The sequence below is a fragment of the Vicugna pacos genome, chromosome 3, assembly GCF_048564905.1.
Source record: "Vicugna pacos chromosome 3, VicPac4, whole genome shotgun sequence".
Classification (NCBI taxonomy): domain Eukaryota; kingdom Metazoa; phylum Chordata; class Mammalia; order Artiodactyla; family Camelidae; genus Vicugna; species Vicugna pacos.
The window spans coordinates 42,351,699-42,369,973 of record NC_132989.1 but is presented as its reverse complement, the minus strand read 5'-3'; the positions used below and the strand labels follow the sequence as shown (position 1 = coordinate 42,369,973).

The following is an 18,275-nucleotide window of genomic DNA, read 5'->3' as shown; positions in this document are numbered from 1 at the left end:
ACCAAACATCAATTAAATGGACTGGATTTTCTGTCCAAGGCAGGGAATGGGAAGTGATCATTTTAGCCCTTGGTATATGAAGTCAGAGCCTCCTCAGTGGGCTGTGTGAGGCTTGCTGTGTCCTCACTTCAGGAAGTAATTAAAATCCTCAGCTTCCTCTAACACTGTTTCACTTGTAACATCTAGTACTGTTTGTTGCTGGGGACGTTCCCTTTTTTTCTCAGCATGTGATACCAGTTCGGGCATGTTTGGGGAGAGGTAGTTTATAAGCTGTGGTTTTAGAAGTATATTTCTAAAGAGGCTGGGATTACTAATATTGTCATGTTAACAACTGCTTTCTTTTTAGGCTAGGATTATGGGGAATTCTTACTTTCATATTCTTCTGACACATAAGGAAAATACTCCATCTTCTCACTTCTATAGATCATGAAGTTTCTCCCTGAGGACTGAGAGTCTTTTTCTGCCTCTAACTATTTACTTCTGCTAATTTTGAGTCTCTGCAACATTAAGTTGTCCTAGACATAGGACATTTTTGTTTCCTTTCTTAAAAATAGTGTGCTCATGAATGTCTGAACAGATCCTACCAAGTCAGATGTATATATCAAAGGAGAATAAGATTTACAGTTGGGTGTGGTAGGATCTGCATAGCTTTTGAAAGGCTGAGCGTTTTGTTGGTGTGCTCAAGGGGAAAGGCTCAGTAGGGCTCTTTTTACTATGGGAACCCTGGTTAAAAAAAAATAATAGTTCTGTAGTTGAAATAATTACTCAATTCCAACAGTGAATGTTGATAGGAGACTATGTATAGGTATACTCAAGGACACACATTTTCCAGGGGAAAAATAGATACTTTGTCCAAAAATTCATGTGGTAAATGACCCAAAATGAGATGAAATCTATGAACTATTTCATGTCTTTGGAGAGTTAACATAGCCCATAAAACTCATGGCAATTTTACTTTAGTTGAATTACTGTATAATTTTCTATTTTACCAAAGTTACTGTGAAAAATGAAAAGAATTTGTTATTCTTAATGGTCTACACCCATTCTGCAATGAATCACAAGTTATATTGCCTGAAAATAGAATGAGTTTCAAAGGTAATTGCTACACTATTATTTTTTAGGCTGATATATTCTCGTACTTTTTTTTTTATTGGGGAGAATTACATTTCATCTGTAATTGTCTTCCCCTTTGTTTTTTACCTGATAATTTCTCAACTTATTTTTCTACCATAGATCTGTGTTTCTTAACCTTAGCACTGTTAACATTTTGAGCTGGATAATTCTATGTTGTTGGGCCTGGCTTGTGCAGTATAGGATCTTAGCAGTATCCCTGGCCTGTAACCACAAGATATCAGTAGCACCTTCCTCCTAGTTATGGTAACCAAGCATGTCATCAGATGATGCCAAATGTCCCCTGGGGGGTGTCCAGTTGCTCCTCACTGAGAACTGCAGCAGACAAAGCAATATACCATGTGTAACTCTAATTTTTTATTAAATGCCTTAATTCCTTATTTATTTGGAAATAATTTGTCATTTATTCAAGTCAAAGAAAATTCTGAAGTTGACATTGAGCCTGCTTTCCCCAGAGCTCGAAAAATTTCATCAGGATTGAACATGTAAGTTCAGGTTATAAAACATTTTACTCATTGCCAGAGTTCTTCAAGTACTTTACACTCTAAATTTCATGAAGAAAACTTTGCACAAATGCCTGAGAAGAATGGAATTGCATTTATTATAAGGTAATGCTACTAGTATTACTAGAAGCTGTTAGTCATTAGTCAAGACTTTTATTTAAATATACATATACATTAAACATTTCTTTTTTTCAACATGTTAATTAATATGGGAACCAGTAAGATAAACTGGTTCAAGGAGCATTTGAATAGCAGGTATTCATGGAAAATTTAGTACACAAATCTTAGACACAGAACTGGTTAATATTTTATGAGGGTAATGATAACTTTGGGGGTTTATTTTTCATCAAACAAATTATTTACATCACTACATAAGTCTACAAGTTAATATAGAACTCCACTAAGTTGTGGACCTTTAATCAGTAGTCTTAATAGTGTTTTAAGTATCTCCTTTTCATTGACAGAGATATTTACCCTTTTTTAAAGTAAATTTCTCCATGCCCAGACCATCTGTCTCCCCCATGTGCAATCTCTTCTTCTCCATTTTCTTTCTTCTTCCTGCAAAATAAAGGCCTTTAAAACATTGATTTGAGGTCTTTATAAAACAGCATGTTATGACCCATCTGTAGAATCCTGCCCATTTTAGATAAGCCTGTCTTAAACTTACACTGCCTTGGCAGTTTTAATGCATGACATTGTTTCTCATTCAGTCCTAAAGGTAATAAGCCTAACATTAAATACAGTTTCTCCTCATACAGTTTTGCATCTTTCCTATTCACTACCCATTCCCCTCCACAAAGGGAGAAGATGAAGACAATAACCGTGTTAAAATGAATCAGGAAAATGTTCTTTATATTTTCGTCAGCATTTAAATAAGAAATACACAGACTTCTTGATGCTTGTGTCTTATGACTTCTACAGAGGCTCAGATTTTTCCGTAACTGAAAAATTATGATAAATAGGTATAAGGAGGCCAAATGACAGTTTCATAAGCTATTTGCTGTCTGGCAGTTGCTTTCTGCTTTGGTCTGATTTGCTTTGTCTGGCAGTAGAATGTGTCCATCGAAAGATAAATGAATTCACACACAGCGCAGCTATGTAATCATGTTACATTTCAGGAGAAACTATATGTGGTCAAGCGTGTTGCATGTTAAAGGTAGTTGGTTACTAAGGAAGTAATTTTCAAAGCTTTTAGAAGACTGTTAGAAACTGTAGATACGAAGTTCCAGTTAAAAATCTCTTCCCTCTCCATTTCCATACGATAAGAGCCTCTTAAATGTCAAACCTTTCCACTTCAATTCATTTATTGTTTGAGGAGGCTCCTCTTGGTTTTATAGAACACTATTCTTCTGAAATTTTTAAGTGCTTCCTTTTAACAATTCCAAGAATACAGCAGTTAATTTCCCATTGCACTTGATCTGACTCTAGAATTTAGGTTAGTCACAGAGCTAGGATTTCATTTGTCATTTTGTTAAGGAGGTCACATCATGTGGCTGTATTAAATTTAGGTTGTACTTTGATGTTCTGGGTGGATATATTTTCTGAGTTAGGACCAGAAGTCCTTGGCAAGTGAATTATCTTTTCTACTTTTTTCTATGACCTTCCATCTTTTTGAATTCTGGTAATAGTTTCAGAGGGAGTATGGAAGTGTTTCAGCCCTTGGAGATTAAATGCAAAGACTTTAGCATCTGTAGGTTTGTTGAGATTCCTTCAAGACAGAAATCATCTGCAAGAATAAAGACTCAAGGAACTGTTTTAGTTATCCATTGCTGTGTAACAAATTGCCCCCCCAAATTTAGCAGTTTAAAACAATAAATTTTTATTGTCTCAGTTTCTGAGGGTCAGAAAACCCGTGGCTGAACCAGGCGGTTTTGGCTTGGGTTCTCTCAGAAGGTTTTAGGGAATCTTTTGGCTGAGGCTACAGTTCTCATCACTCAACAAGAGCTGGTGAGTGTGTGTGCAAACTCACTACAGTGGATGTTGGCATTCCTTGGTTCCTTGCTGGCTGTTGGCCAGAGGCTTTGGTTTCAAGTGTGATTCTCTGCGGGGCTGATCACGACTTGGAAACTTGCTTTTCCCAGAGTGAGGGAGAAAGGGAGGAGAGGGATGGGAGAAAGGGAGGAGAGGGATGAGAGAAAAAGACAATGCCCAAGACAGAAGCCACAGTCTTTATAACCTATAGGAAGTGACAGACCATCACATCTGCCATGTGATACTGGTCACCTGGACCATCTCTTGTACATTGCAGGCAGGGACTACACAAGGATTCTGTGGCTTGCACCAAAAATAATTTAACTCTCATTTATTGGATGCCTACTGCATGCTTTACTGAAATTGCCTCCTCCCTTCCTCCCCATGATGTTTTCAAGCAGAGAATATGACCCCCATTTAGGAAATAGAGACATGAGGAAGACTAATAACTAGCCTTAAGTCACAAAGCCAGTAAGTCAGTAAAGAGCCCGTGCTCTTTTCACTATACTGTACTTTCTTTACCTTGGGAGTCTGTACTGCCTACTTTTAGGCCGTGCTGAAACTTCTCAAACGGTGTCACACATTTTCCCCTAAAGCTTTCCTTGGTTCATTTTCACCTCTCCAGGCACTATCACCACTCTTACAGCAATAGTAGCCACCCATTTCCACGCAGTAGAGCTTTTAAAATGTTCATTTAAGGCTCAATCGTATAGTAATTTAAATTTTTTCATTCTATTAAACACTTTTAAAAAGTCAAATACCACATACTCACACTGTGGTAAGAGACTATGCAATGAAATTAGGAATATGAGTTAACTTCAAAGAGCTCAAAATATTTAAAGCGATAAAACACAAAACATAGTTACAACCATTCATGTTTGTCTACTTTATTAATCCAGGGTTCCCCACTTTCCTTCAAACTGTTAAATATTTTTAAGAAAACTGAAGGTGACTTACGTAGGTCAAAACATATTGTCCTTATGTCTTTTGCCTAAAGTGTCAGGAAGGGTATACTCTGTGGGCAAATATAATGAAACAAAATGGAATATAAGTTTAATGTTGAGTAGGAAATGGAAAAATGATTTGAGTTAACAAATCCATCACACTGTGTTGCTGTTCCCACCTCCCAAATCCATGTGGACATTCTTTACCCTTGGAGTCTCACTTTGACCTCATGATTTTCTCCACGTAGAACTTCAGTCTGTTGTTCCTTCCACTGGATCACATTGCTCACTTCGCCATCCTTGCAACTGTAGCATTATAAGTTACTTAGATGTTTCAGTTTGTTCCTAAGGGTTATGAAAGGTGAAGAGCTCATCTTTACTACAAAAGACTCAGAATATCGTTGTCCTCTAAAAACAAGGCCTAGCTGGTAAATAAATGCTATAAATGATCACGACTGCCCAGGAGTCTTTGGAAATGCTTTTATTGGTGAGGAATTTGGAAATGATGACATAACTGGTGAAACCCCAAAATGTTACTAGATTGGTAACAATGTCGTTGAACTCCTTATGCTGCCGGGCAAGTAAAGCAACTGAGCTAGATCAAAACATAAAAATATAGAGAGAGAAAGAAAAGTGTTTGGAACTGCAAGATGTCTTGGTTGCAAATTCTACAATCATGAACAGACTATATGCCGGATTTTTTTTCAGAATTATTGAGAAAATTTTGTAATGCTCAGTATGAGTTATTCTTTAGAATATTATTATAACATGGCCCTTTATGTGTGACATTTTTTCACATATTTGCCTTGCCTGCAATGTTAAGACTGCTTATATTTGAGACTATATGTTGATATTTTAAAAATTAACTCAGAATAACTAGCTATGATGTTCTGGCAAGTCCCTTATATTTAAAGATTAACTGAGATAAATGATGGAATATGCTTATTACTTCCCTGGCACAACGTAGGTGCTCAAATAATGTTAGTAAATTGCCCCCTTTCTCCTTACCATATTAACCATCATTTCTGAGGATTCAGATTATTCCTAAAATGACTCTTTTTTTGGAATTGATTTTTTAATACTATTTACTGAGTGTAAGTTTTTTTTGTAACATCTCTGTGCATTATTTAGCAGCAGTCATTTTAATTTGCTTGCTTACAACAGAAAATTTTAATTATAAAAAACCATACATCTACTAGAGTCCAGCAAGGCCATTTTCAGTGTTTAAATTCTACAGTATAAGCCTTTATTTCAGATTTTAGAACGATTGGTGATTGTTGACAAATAAGTATGGCTCTTAATTCTCATGAGCATCTTGTACTATCTTCTAGGTGATTCAAGATGCTGAAGTTAAAAAAGGGAAAAAGGAAAGAGGGAAAAACATGAAACAGTGGAAAAAGCACAGGACTAGGAGTAAGTAGAATTAAGTTCAAGGCCTGCTCTATCATTATCTACATGTGTGTGTCCTAGTACAAATCATTTAATCTTTCTTGGCTGAAAATTCCTCTTCCAAAAAATTATTAAGAATAATTATTAGATCTAAGATTTTTTTTTAGATCTCTGATTCTATTCATCCTTAATTGTGAATATTATTATAGGCCATATAATAGTCTTGAAAAATAAGATAGTAATTGGTTCAGTAGGGAAATGAGACTTGCATTTTATCCAGCAGCAGAATTTGGATGAATGCTCAAAATTCAAGGAATTTGACTCATGGCAAGGAGGGGCAAAAGCAAAAGGACCATGCTAACAGGTGCTCATCATCTGGTTTGGGTAAAACATTTGGTTTCCTTTGGCTGAAGACCATTGTGTTGGGAACAGGCTGAAATACAGTGATGACTGTATTAAGGAGATGGTTGAAAATCTTGCTTTGTAGTGATAGTTCAGTTGAACTCTGTAGCTGAGGCCCAGATTTTTAGAGCAGAATGAGTGTATCCTGATTTGTATTGTTCATTTGTCTGTATTTTTCATGTTGCTAATTAATTATTTAATTTCTAGCAAACATAAATATCAGTTTCTTTCCTCTTTCCTTTGATTAAGGAATTGTGGAATGTCTGCAATCTTAAATGCCATCTGTTAGTGGAAAATTATACTTTAGTTCTGTGATCAGTTGTACTAAGTACATGTTTATATATGTTTTCATGCCTAACAATTTGATGTCATCTGATGGTCTTGGTAATTTGGCTACAGTATGGCAACCCTCAAAAATCCAGGTGAAAAAGTGCTAGGTTGTATTTGATAGTACTTACAAAACTATACTCTCACAGTAAGTCATCAGAAGTTGGAGTAAGGAGCTGAGGAAAGGGTAAAAACAGTCACTGAGAGAAAAATGTAGGGCAGTTTTCTGTATGAAAGAGTGAGCTGATAGAAGAAATATCCTTCTTCTGGATAAAATATAATCAATCAATGAGTCTGAGCTCAAAAGCAAAAAAGGGAAGATCCCAGATACAAAAATTAATGCAAAACCAGAAAGGTGCCTGTGTACTGAAGTTGAAAGTCTCCAAAGAATAATCAATGTTTGTTTTAAGACCTACTATAAAACTTAATTTTGAAAGCGCAAATGAAATGGACAATTCACTTGGAAATCACAAATGATAAAATTTGACTTGAGAAGAATAACTGTAAAGCACTAAAGATTTTGAATCGGTTGTCCTTTCCCCTTCCCCGTCAAGACATCAGGCTCAGATGGTATTACAGAATACAGTAAGTAATCCTTCAAGGGAGGCGTGAGTTTTATTTTGTGTAAGCTATCACAGAGAAAGAAGCTAAAACTGCCCAAATGGTTATAAAGCTCATATAACTGTGATACCAAACTTGATAGAAAAAGATAAAGTCACAAGGCAGTCTCCACGTGGATATTGATGCAAAAATTCAAAATGTAATGTTACTACTTCCATCATTAAAAATGTTTAAAATTAGATATATTATCATCAATTAGGGTTTGTCTCAGGAAGGCAGAAATGATTTAACATTAGACATCTAATGTGAGTTTTAATATTCATGTTTGCTACTTTTATACTCAGTGGCCTATGAGGTGTTCTGAATGAGAGACAGATTTATCACTAATTTTCTTTAGTCAATAACAAGCACATGACCTCTCCTACCCTTTCCACTCAAGACCTTATCCTTGTTTTAATCCAGTAAAACCAGATGACCAAACAAACCTCTTATATGAGTAGACTGACACCGCATAGGTGAGGGTTGGAGAACAATGAATTTATTCCTTTTATATACAGGAGAGAGGCAGCCACCTACTTGCCTCGTGAAAGAGAAGGGTTATATTTTTACTTATTTGAGGGAGGATGGGAAGGATCATAGATTCTCAGTCTAGCCTTTGATATGTAAATGTATCTTTCTAAGGGCTTGATAAATGGCTGATGTCTCTGGCTTTTAGGACCTAGACATGTGCTCAAGTTCTGGCATTGGTATCATTTGAAATGCAGATACCCAAGGAAGTAGGGCTCCAGTCTTCCTGGCACCTTAGGACCATAACCTAGGGACTTAGTCCAACCTGTAACCATTTGGACCTCTTGATTCTTTTAGATCAGAGCAGTTAACTAGACGAATGGCCACGGACTTGCTTCTTCTAGCATATTTCTACAGAGAGGGGCGGCAGACATCATCTTTATATCAAACACATCTCTGTGTCTCAGAAGGCTAGGACCTTGATTATAAGTCAATGTAGAAGTTTTACTGTAAGTCTTAAACAATACAGAAGGTAAGAATAATAAAAAAATGTATTAAGGATGTAATAAAAGACAATCCTGGTATCAGCTGCAGTCTAAACAATGTGTTCATTCAACGTTCAGGGTACCATACAAATATACTATTAATGCTAATGAAAAAATACATCAAGCTTGTTGAATGCAAGAGCCATATAGAAAACTTGACAGAATCCCTATGCTGTAACAGATTGAAAATGAATTGGTAAAATAAAATTTTACTCATGACAGTAAAAAAGCTGGTGACTAGCAACTAACTTTATGAAAACTATGTAAGTTCATCATGTCAAATATTAGAATATTTAACTGAAAAAAATTACAGAAGACAAAAAAGAAGGGGTGGGGTATAACCTGTTCATGGAGGTCAGACTCAGAATTGTGAAAGGTCAATTCTCTCAAATCTGTGAACTCACTGTGTTCTTAATTCAAATCCTCAGGGAATTTTTGAGGCATTTGAAAAGCTGATTCCAAAAGTCATATGAAAATGTGAAGATCTAAAGAAATGTGGAAAATTTTGAAGAAGAAAGAAAATTTGCTTTAGGAGAAATCAAGAAGTAATGTAAACTTAGTCAGGATGTGAGAGAGAGAGATGGAGAGAAGGAGAAGAGGTTCATTATAATGAGTTGGCAAGCTGGAAACCTAGGAGATGCAGTGGGGTGGTTCCATTCGGCATCCAAAGGCCTGAGAAATTGGAGAACTGACGGTGTGAGTTCCAGTCTCAGTGCAGGGTAAAACTGATGCAGTCAGGCAGAAGAAGTTCCTTTTTTTCCCCCACTTAAAAAAAGAATTGAAATATAGTTGATTTATAATGTTGTGTTCGTTTCTTGTGTACAGCATAGTGATTCGGTTATACATTTATATATATATTTTCAGATTCATTTTCATTACAAGTTATAAGATATTGATCTAGTTCCCTGTGCTATGCAGTAGGTTCTTGTTGTTTAACTGTTTTACATATAGTGTATCCTCAGAGTGAGAACCCAAGCCTTCATCAGATAATCGTGGTCCAGCACAATAGGGAAATCCTTTGAATGAGTGCTTTTCAGATTCTTCCCTTAGTAACATCCCCTTGGCTGATAAAAAAGAATAAAGTAGACAGAGATTATTCCAAACTAAAGCTGTAACCAAGGACATTTCTTCAGAAATATGTAGTGGTGTTTTTTTGGGGGGTGGGGGTGGGAGTGTTGTTTGTTTTGTCTGTACTGAAGGAAAATACACTGATTTCTTTGAAGTTTTGTGAATCAGTCCTTAAATTCTGAAAACGTAATATTCTCTTTAGCAACAAGTCTCTCTGCTCCAAGACTGTTTCAAGCTCTAGAAACACAGAAATGAGAAAAGATATTTTGTTTTCAGGGTAAGTGGATGAGTTCAGCATGTAAATGTGTATAGTTTTATACTTCAAACAATTTTAAACAACTTTGTTGAGATATAATTCACCTGCTATGCCACTCATTTAAAATATAAAATTCAGTGTTTTTTAGTATGTCCGTAAGGTCCTTTGTCCATCAACACAATATGATTTTAGAACATTTTCATCCCCCACTGAAAGAAACTCATATCCATTAGCAATCCCTCCCCATTCCTGCCCTTTTCCCACTTCCTCTGCTCTAGGCAATCACTCATTTAGTTTCAGTCACTATAGATTTGTCTCTTCTAGATATTTCATATAAATGGAATCATACAATAGGAGGCTTTTTGTAACTGGCTGCTTTCACTAACATGTTTTCAGGTTTCATCTGTGTTGTAACATGTGTCAGTATTTTAGTCCTTTTTATAGCTGAATAATATTCCATTGTATGACTGTAGCTCATTTTATTTATCTATTCATCTCTTGATGGGCATTTTTGGTTTGAATGATACTATTATGAATACTCATGTACAAGTGTTTGTATGAACATACATCTTCATTTCTTTTGGGTTGGTCAATACCTGGGAGTGAAATGGTAACTCTATGTTTAACCACTTGAAGAACTGCTAAAGTTTTACCAAAGTCAGTCCATCATTCTACATGCCTACCAGCATCTGAGGATGCCAGTTTCTTCAGATTTTTACCAACACGTAATGTTGTCTTTCTTTTTTATTACAACCATCCTAGGAAAGTGAAGTAGTATCTCATTGTGGCTTTGATTTACATTTCCCTGATGGCAAATGATATTGAACATTGTTTCATGTGTTCATTGGCTATTTGTTTGTCTATTTTGGTAAAATGTCTGTTCAGAGCCTTTTCTGATTTTTAAATTGTCTTTTATAACTGAGATTTTTTTTAATATACTCAATATAAATCCTTTACCAGATATATCTTTTGTGAATGTTTTCTCCTATTCAGTGGGTTCTCATTGCACTTTCTTCTTTCTTTCAGCCTGAAAGTTTTAAATTGCGATGTAGTTTAATTTATTGATTTTTTTTTTCTTTTGTCACGTTTGTTTTTGGTATCACATCTAAGAATCCATTACCTAACTCAAAGTGGTAACTTCTGGTTTTCATCTAAGAGTTTACAATTTTAGCTCTTATGTTTAGGTCTGTGATCAGTTTTTAGGTAATTTTTTGTATAATGTGAGGAAAGAGCCTGATTTCATTCTTTTCTATATAGCTATCCATTTCTCCCAGCACCACTTATTAAGACTATTCTTTCCCCATACGGTTATCTCGGCATCCTTGTGCAAAATCAGTTGACCATAAAGTAAGGGTTTATTTTTGGATTCTCACTTCTGTTTCATGGATCTATGTGTCTGTTTCATTAATACAATGTGTCTTCTGGCAGTGACACATTCGATTAATACTAGAGCTTTGGAGTAAGTCTTGAACTGCTCCGTTTCCAGTCTGGGCCGGCTCACCCCTCCTTAGGCAACCTGGTCGTCCCCCGCTCCTGGGAGGTCACCATATTGATGCCAAACAGTGCAGACACCCGACTGGCATAGCGCACTACAGCCCAGAATTCCTGGGCTCAAGTGATCCTCCTGCCTCAGCCTCCCGAGTAGTTAGTTGGGTGAACAGGCACATGCCACCGCGCCTGGCTGGAGTTACGTTTTGAAATAAAAAAGTGTGAGTCTTTCAAAGGGAATTCTTACTTTTCAAGATTATTTTATCTCTTTTGGTTTTCTTGTATTTACATATGAATTTTAAGATCAGTCCGTCAGTTTCTGCAAAAAAAGCCAGCTGAAATTTTAATATTGCATTGAACCTTTAGATCAGTTCGAGAAGTATTGACAATTTAACTGTGTTTTTTCCCCTGATCCATGAACATGAGCTGTCTTTGCATTTATTTAAATCTTCTTCAAATTCTTTTAACAATGTTTTATAGTTTTTAAGATATGTTTTCCACTTCTTTTGTAGAATGCATACCTCAGTATTTTATTCTCTTTAATGCCATTATATATGAAATTATTTTCTTAATTTCATTTTTAGATTTTTTATTGCTAGTGTGTAAAAAAAGTCAATCCATTTTTCTAATTTATCATTTACCCTAGAACTTTGCTGAACGTGTTTATTAGTTCCAATAATGTTTTAGTTGATCCCTGAAGATTTTCTATGTACAGATCATGTCATCTCTAAATAGAGATTGTTTCATTTGTTCCTTTTCAGTCTAGATGTCTTTTATTTGGCTGGCTAATTGCTATGATTAGAGCCTCTAGTACAATGCAGAACGGAAATGAGGAGAACAAACATCCTTATCTTGTTCCTGATCTTAAAGGAGAGCAAGTACTCATTTTTTCACCATAAAATACGATGTTAGCTGCAGTTTTTGTAATTGTCTCATATCAGGCTAAGTTTCCTTCTATTCCTCTATGGCTGAATATTTTTATCATGAGTGAGAATTAGATTTTGTCAAATACTCTTTTTTTTTCTCTATTGTGATAATTAAATGACTTTGCCCTTTATTCTATGAATATAGTAATTACATTAATTTATCTTCAGATGTTAGACCAATCTTGCATTCCTGATATAATTCCCAGTTGGCCTCGGTATACCATTTTTTATATATTATGGGATTCACTTTGTATTTTGTTTAGGATTTTTGTTTCTATATTCATGAGGGATATATTCTTTTGAGTTTTCATTTCTTGTGATGTCTTTTGTAGCAGAGCAATACTAGTATCATAAAATAAGTTGGGACAAGTTCCCTCTTCTATTTTTGGGGGTGGTGGTTGTAAAGGATTGGTACTCTTTTTTTGAATACTGGGTGGAATTCACCAGTGGATCAGCTGGGCCTGGGCTTTTCTTTGTGGGAAGTTTGTAAATGACTAATTCTTTTTATTCATGATTTGCCTACTAAGATTTTCTGTTTATTCTTGACTCAGTTTTGATAATTTTTGCCTTTCTATGAATTTGTTCATTTCATCTAGGGTATCTAATTTGTTGACGTACAGTTGACATAGTATTGTCATATAATCCTTCCTATTACTCAAAGATTAGTGGTGATACACTGGTTTTGCTCCTGATTTTGGTAATTTGCATCCACTCTCTTTTCTTGGTTTATCATTCTAGCTAAAGATTTGTCAATTTTGTTGATCTTTTCAAAGAACCAATTTTTGGTTTTATTGATACCCTCTACTGTATTTTTATTCTCTATTTCATGTATTTCTGCTCTAATCATTATTATTTCTTTCCTTCTGCATGCTTTGTGTTAGTGAGCTGTTATTTTTCTGGTTTCTCAGTATGGAACGTGAAGTTATTCACTGAGATCTTTCTTCTTTGTTAATACAGACATGTAGATCTCTAAGTTGCACCCTGAGCATTGATTTAGTTGCATCCCATAAGTTGTGTTGTATTTCATTTTCATTTATTCATTCATATTTTCTAATATCCATTATGATTTCTTCTTTGACCAATTGGCTATTAGTATCTTTAGCTTCCAGGTATTTGTCAATTTCCCAAATTTCCTTCAGTTGTTTATCTCTAATTTAATTCCTATGTAGTCTGAAAACATACGTTCTATTATTTCATTTGTTTTAGATTTATTGAGGTTTGCTTTGTGGCTTAGCATTTTGTCTACTCTGGAGAATGTTATCTTTATGCTCAAGAAGAATGTGTACTCTGTTGTTTTGTGGAGTTTTTTAGACAGATTTGTCAGTTCTGGTTGGTTTATAGAATTATTCAAGTCTATTTCCTGTTGATCTTCTGCCAGGTTGTTCTCCCCATTATTGGGGTGTTAAAGTCTCTGACTGTCATTGTTGACTTGTCTGTTTTTCCCTATAATTCTGAGACTTTTGCTTCTTTTTGCCTATCTCTCTCAATGTGGAACTTCCATCCTGAGAGTGAGAAGGGGCAGAGGTGATCAGGGCCCCAGTATTCTCAGGCTGCAGCACCTGGGATAAAGCTTCTGCACTGCAAGTTGGAGCTGGGTTGGGGATACAGGCCCAGTCCTTTTGATCTCACCTTCCTGAAATAGAGCTTCTGTAACATGGGGCTTGCAGGAGAGGTGGATGAGAAATGCAAAAGCCTGCTTCTCCTGTGGTGAAACTGTGGTTTCCAACTGGGAGCTGGAGGGAGGGGAAGCTCCTGTCTTCCTGGCTGCACAACACAAGCCTGGGGTAGAGTTTCCCAGAAGCTGGGGGATGAGTGTGACAGACCGGGTCGTGGCTCAAATGCCACAGACTCTCACTCTTCTCTTTGAGGTTCATTAGATTTTCTTGAATTAATGTTTCTCCTTTTGTTATATGCATTTAAAGCAATTTAAATTGTTTTTCTTGGGAGTCTGCCCAGCTCTTTACTCCTTCATTCCAAAAGTCTGCACCCTGTCCCCTTTTTAAAGATTTGAAATACAGTGATTTTTTTTGTTTCATTATATTTCCTCCCCCACCTTTGGTTTGTTTTGATTAATTATTTTTATAAGGAGATTACTTTAGCATTAATAACATGAAGTGAAATTGTAGAAGGTTTATTCAATAAATAGTTTCTTCCCTGTGGGATCTGTATCTGCCATTTCTTAGCTAATTCATGAAGACATATGGCTTCATTAAGGTTGTTTATTTGTTTATTGAAGTATAGTCAGTTACATTGTGTCATTGAGATTTATGTTGAGTTTGAATCTGATAAAAGTCACAGATAACATAACATTGAATCTGTTCTGGTTCCTATAAAACATTGATGTACCACAGTCAGTGCAGCTCTGTGGGGGCAGAGTCTTAGAACTTTGTTCAGGCAAATCATCACATCCTTTGGTTTCCTTGTGCAGCGTCTTGTTACATGGCATTAAATTTCAAGCCAAACCTAATGTTGGTCTCTGATTCTTACCTGAACTTAGGACTGGAGCTAAGGTTTCACTCCAACCCAGACATAGTATCCCACTTGATAATTGTAATAGCTTAGCAGTTACCATTCCCCCTAATAACCACAGTCCCTGTGGTCCTGGTACAGTTTCAGTTAAGGCAGGAGTTGTTTGCATGACAGAATTGATTTCACTGGACACAGGGCTTTCCCCATATCATGAGAGTCAAGCAAAAACCTGGCTAATTATGCCTCAGAGAAAGATGCTTTCTCAAAAATTGTATAAACCTCCAAATTAAAACAATTTTCTAGGTCTTTCCTGTCAATTCCAATCATTTTCTAATACAGCTCTTTACCCATCTCCATATAATGGCAGCAGGCATGGTGTTGGAGAGCAGAAACCTTACCAGAGGAAATAGCATAGGCAAGCCCTTTCCTTTTTATTCTGAGAGTTCTAGAAAATCATCTTGTCATTATGAGTTCCTAGTTTTTATGATTCCCAGTTTTCACCTCCCAAACATTGAAGACTCCTGGTTTTATTAGCTATCTTATTTAACATTAAAAATCATAAATATCATATATTGTGTATCAAATGAAGAAGAGACATTATTTTTTTGAAAATTTTTCGAGGACTTCAGCTGGACCCAAACTCTGGAAGCACCCTTGTTTAACTGAGGTATTCTGACTTAACAGAAAAGGAAAAGCATTCTATGTGTGCCCCACCATTCTTGGCTATTTTGCTGAGTGGAAGAATGCTCCTGAGCAGTGAAGGAAAGAGGGAAGGGTGTTTTAAGTTTTTTGGCCTTTCTGGTTTTAATGTCTAATTCTGTTTTAGTACTAAACGTCTTCTGTTTATTATTGTAAGAAACTTCTTACAACCTGGTGAAACTCACCATCAACAGCCTTGAGCCTTGTGTGGCAGGATAAATATCTAACATTCTAATGTTCCTCTTCCCAAAATCTCATCTAAAGTTCTCATTTTGCAGGTTAAGGCTCAGAAAAGCCAAGTGTCTTGTCCAAAATTAGACAGGGTTCTTGCCTGTAAGTCTAGTGATCTTCTGAGCTCACAGTCCTGCCTCTAGAAGGGGCAGCTTCTCGGGATATAAAGATAGTTCTTAGTGTCCAGAACTCTTTTCTCCTTCCTCATTCTCCTCGGCAGATGTGCAGAGTGAGTAGAAGTAAAAATGAGCCTAAGAGTTTGTGTTCTCTCTTCCTTCCTTGCCACAGCATACCCTGTAGTCACTTTTTTTTTTTTTTCCTGAAATGACGGTGCCACCTTATAGTGGAACCTCCAAAAACCTGAGTTACTTTGTGGAGCAGACTCTGGACTTACCAATTTTAGGCACGTAGAATGAGAAAGAATATATTTTGTTGTGTTTATCTTCAGAGATTTGGGGGTCAGTTTGTGACCATAGCATAACCTGCTATATCCTTATAAGTTCCAAAACTTAGGAGGAGATCACTTCAAGCCACTGTTGCATGAAAGACTCACTTTGAATAGATAAACAATAAGGTCCCACTCTATAACACAGGGGACTATATTCTATTGAATATAGAATACAAGGCCAGCATCTTGTAGTGGCCTATAATAAAAAAGAATATGGAAAGGAATATATATGTATATTTGTGTAACTGAATCACTCTGCTGTACACTTAACATTGTAAATTAACAACTAATTAAATTAAAAAAAAAACTCAAACTCCCTTTGAAAACAATATGCTGAGTTCTTTGATAATGAGAGAACTAAGAAGGACACAGCATCTGGTCAGTGAACTGAGCAATAGCAGGAAGAAACAAGCCTAAATGAAGGCACAAGCATGGGAGGATTCTTCAGATTTTTTCCTTATAATTCAACGGGCCACAGCTGTGTTTTGGTAAAACATTGTCCATCCTTGAGTATAGGTAAAATTAACTAAATTTTAGTTGTTGTATAACACAAAGAGCTAATGGGGCATGCCCTTAAATTTGAGGTTCTAGCTTTCTTAAAAATATTTTTAAATGTGTTTGAGAAGAGTCAAGTTAAAATCACACGCTGTGGGAGACACTGAGGGTATTAAGTTTGCAGAACGACTTTGCAGTGGATCCTCGCGACACTGAAGTATTTACCAGTAATCTGATTTCTTTAAATGCTGCACAGTCATTTTTATGTTACATTCACTTCATTTTGTATTTTTTGGATCATTCTCATGCTGCTTAGAGTGCGCTAGGTTGTGGCCTAATTGCCTTGTTATGCAGTATTAAGTAATCTATAAAAAATGAGTAGAAGTGTGAATCGAAAGGAATGATCCTTGGTCACTGCAGGTGATACAGGAGGGCAAAACAGTGGACTCATCACAGATGTAGGTGGAATGTTAAGCAGAACAAACCACTAGACTAAAGAGATCCTTCAAACATTTGTTGGGAAAGAAACCCCTCAAAATAAACTAATGGTGACTTATTTAAATCTTAATCAAATGAAGAATAAATATAACTCACTTAAGGATGGTCTCTATTTTACAAGAAAAATATTGGTTCTCAGTATTTTACTCCTAATTTAAAATGTCCAGATCCTAACTGCTCTCAGCAGTCTGTTGGAAACCATAAGTAATGATGCTTACAGGCCTTTTAACAAAATTACATAAGTTCCTTTTCAAAGGCTTCTGCTTCTTACTATAATTAGATGGGGGAGGGCATGAAAAAGGCAGACATCCTGTTATTTTTTAAAAGTAGGATTGTTAATGTGCTAAATAGTACTAAATAGTAATTTCCCACTGTGAGTGTTCTTAAGTTCCATTCAAGGAAAGACCTCAAGCCCGAAGTTCATAAAAATTGCTAGTTAGTTGAGTTTGTTTCCTCCTCTTTTGATTGTATTTTTTATTTTTTTGTGTATTTTGTTTTGTTTTGTTTTTATTTTTTTACAAAGTAGACAACTCTGAGAGACTACCTAAATTCAATCTAAAACAAGAGTAAACCTATTATATTTGCTAACTGGCCTAACCGAGATACTTCCATGATTTCGGCTCTCAGCTCCCAGTACATGAACTCCCACATCTAAAGCTCTGAAGACTTTCCCCTTTTAGGATTAGTTCTAATCCCCAGCCCCTCTCTGAGTATTTCCATTTGGATCTTAAGTTCCAGCTGAATTCAATGTGTCTAAAACTAACTTCAATTTTTTTCCTTCGGCGGTAGCTCTTAAACCCATAATTTCTGTCAATGACACCATCTTCTTTCACTGCCCCAGGCCTGGATTCTCAAAATCACCTTTCTACCATTATTTCCTTTACTTCCTTCCCACTCCATATTTTTTTCAGCACCAAATCCAGATCATTTTTCTTCCTTTTGAATTTTCTCAAGTAGCTTCTTCTTTCTCTTCTCACCATCACCCTCCTTGGTCCTTCTAGACCCTCTCCATCTCAGCAGCACTGGCTTAGTGGCTCCTTTACCAGTGTCTTGCCTCCCTCTCCTGACTCCAGTCAGTCCTCCGTATGACCAGAGCAGCCCTCCTTGAGTCCTCCTTTCATCCTGGTTTTCATCTGTGTAACACCCTGGTGCATTTCTCTTGCCCATGGAGTAGAGTAAAAAGGTCACAGATCACAGCCTCAGACTCAAGGATTTCTGTCGGTCTGGCCCCATTCTGGTTTCCCCTCTCACGCTGTATCATTTCTTAACCAAAAGTCTCTCAACTCTGGCCAAGCCAATATGTTGACTAGCGAGCAAAATCATAGTTCCTCTTTCTGATTTTGAGTCTTTTCGTCTGTATTTTCCATTTAGAATTTCACACCTGTGCCCACCCAGATCCAGTTTGTAGACTTTTCCC

General features: G+C 36.3%; 1 protein-coding gene across 2 annotated transcripts in view; it reads left to right on the top strand.

Annotated features, from left to right (window-relative positions):
• Positions 1 to 18,275, top strand: part of KCNN2 (potassium calcium-activated channel subfamily N member 2) — a 364,774-nt gene that overhangs the window by 82,690 nt on the left and 263,809 nt on the right. Inside the window, exon 2 of one of the 2 annotated variants that reach the window (XM_072958082.1) lies at positions 5,881 to 5,962. The exons of the other annotated variant lie outside the window; for it this stretch is intronic. The gene's annotated coding sequence lies outside the window, so the exon portion shown is untranslated. The remainder of the gene's footprint in view (positions 1 to 5,880; positions 5,963 to 18,275) is intronic. 2 annotated transcript variants of the gene reach the window in all.